The sequence below is a fragment of the Penaeus chinensis genome, chromosome 20, assembly GCF_019202785.1.
Source record: "Penaeus chinensis breed Huanghai No. 1 chromosome 20, ASM1920278v2, whole genome shotgun sequence".
Lineage (NCBI taxonomy): Eukaryota > Metazoa > Arthropoda > Malacostraca > Decapoda > Penaeidae > Penaeus > Penaeus chinensis.
Window position 1 is genome coordinate 2,698,213 of NC_061838.1, and position 2,500 is coordinate 2,700,712.

General features: G+C 28.2%; 1 long non-coding RNA gene across 1 annotated transcript in view; it reads right to left on the reverse strand.

Annotated features, from left to right (window-relative positions):
* The window catches only part of LOC125036235, a 726-nt gene extending 441 nt beyond the window's left edge, over positions 1-285 (reverse strand). Inside the window, exon 1 of the long non-coding RNA XR_007115881.1 lies at positions 170-285. This is a non-coding gene — a long non-coding RNA (uncharacterized LOC125036235). The remainder of the gene's footprint in view (positions 1-169) is intronic.
* Between the last annotated feature and the right edge of the window lie 2,215 nt (positions 286-2,500).

Genomic DNA, 2,500 nt, shown 5'->3' on the forward strand with positions numbered 1-2,500 from the left:
CATATTATAAAAAAAAAAAGCAAATCAATGTGTAACACGGGTCCTACTAGGAAAAAAACAATCTCAAGAAAACGGGAAAAAAACGGATATATCATCAAAACACAGAGAAAACTTTAGCACACCGAAGAAGAACGGCCATGAAGGTTTCTCAAAGCCAAGTCGGTCTTACCATCTTGTTGCTCTTCTTGCCGGGAGATCAGCTAAGCTTCCGATGTCTTAGGAGGATGTAGTGTAGCTAGATAACGTCCCAGGCGTTATATACACATGGCTTGGCCTCACCTTAACCCTCCACTCCACTTTGTGGGATTTTTCTTTCGCAATACACCCTGAGGAAGGTGATGATCTCTTCCTAACTTGCTGTGTCACGAAAGAACAGACCACTGATGTTGATTACAAATAAGATTATTTTTTTGAAGAGGGTTCGTCCGCTGGTCTAGATGGCGCTGTTTTTTTCATGAAATCCCTCTAGTGGGCAGTGTTAAGCTTATCAATATTCACCCTATTTATGTTGCCGGGTGTTAAAATTAACCTTTTTTCATTTCCATTTTAAGCACATTGTCCTTGTCTGCTTTCCTGAAAATTTTCATGTTCGCATAAATAAAATGCATTGCAATTACGCCTCACTACTGCAATCATTAAATTTTATCCAATTAGATATATAAATGAAGAAGAAAATGTATATACTGTAAACACACACACACACATGTATATATATAAATTGTTTATTCATAAATATGTATATATATGTACACATATACATGCTTGCATATATGTATACATGTTTATATATGTGAGGTCTGTTTGTTGTGTTTATATATATAAATAAACACACACACACACACACACACACACACAGACACACACACACACACACACACACACACACACACACATATATATATTTATATATATACATATATATTTACACACACACACACACACGCACACACACACACACACACATATATAAATATATATATATATATACACATATATATATGTGTATATTATATATATTTACTATATATACATATACATACATATATATATATATACATATATATATGTGTATATTATATATATTTACTATATATATACATATACATATACATATATATATATATATATATATATATATATATATATATATATATATATATTGCGTGTGAAATGCACTATCCGGTGTTTCTATGTATTGTTTACATATATATATATATGTATATATATATATATATATATATATATATATATATATATATATATTGCGTGTGAAACGCACTATCCGGTGTTTCTATGTATTGTTTACATATATATATAAATACATATGTAAATATATATATATATATATATATATATACACACACATACAGATAGATATACACCTACATTTATACTGTACATACTGTACTGTACTGTACAGATTGTCGGACCGAACTTGCAACCTGACAGTCAAATGCCTCCGCTCTTAACATTCCATCTTTATTTGTGAGGCATCGTTCGCTCGAGATAAAATTCGATAGAAACGCGCGGTTCTTCTAGTGATGTTAAATATAATTAAGTGATGTTGACTATAAATATTAGTTAGACCAAAATATTTAAAGATAGATACTGTAGATGATGAAAAAAAAATATGTGTAGATATACGTAATTTATAAGTAACCTACTTAAAGCGCATTAACGTAAATGATAAGTAAAATGAAAAATTATCTATCACAGTCTATTCCAAAAAAAAAAAAATAAAGAGTGCCGTGCTTCCAATACCCTATAGATAAACGTGACTTATGAGTAACCTACTTAAAACGGATTAACGTAAATTATAAGTAACCTCCTTACAGCGAACACAAGGCCCGTAATTCGGAATAACTTTAATATGAAGAACACAGGAAGATCTGGTTTAAATCGCCAGTGAGGATTTTATTGTTCTTCAAGTACAAGGACGAGCTGCAAATAGAATAACAAGGAACAGGAAAACACACGAATATGCAAATTCTTGTTCTTTTTTCTTGTTCTCCCTTTCGTTATTTTGATTTCTCACTATTCTTTTATCATGTTTATTCTGATGTATTCTTTTCTGTGCATCTTGTTATTGTAATGCTTTAAAATTAGAAACTATTAATCGTAGGAATATGTTTATATTAATAATGATGATTGTATTATTAATATTAATATTGATATTAATAATAATGATGATGATGCTGATGATGCTAATAATAATAACAATGATAGTAATAATAATAGTAATAATGATAATGATGATGATGATGCTAATGATAATAATAATGATGATGATAATAATAATAATAATAATAATAAAATATTATAATAACTATAACATTAATGAGAGTAATACTGATGAAAATGATAGTGATAGTGGTAGAGATAGTGAAAATGATAATGATAATAAAAATGATAAAGATAATGATAATAATAATAATAATAATAATAATAATAATAATAATAATAATAATAATAACAATAATAATAATAATGACAACAATAA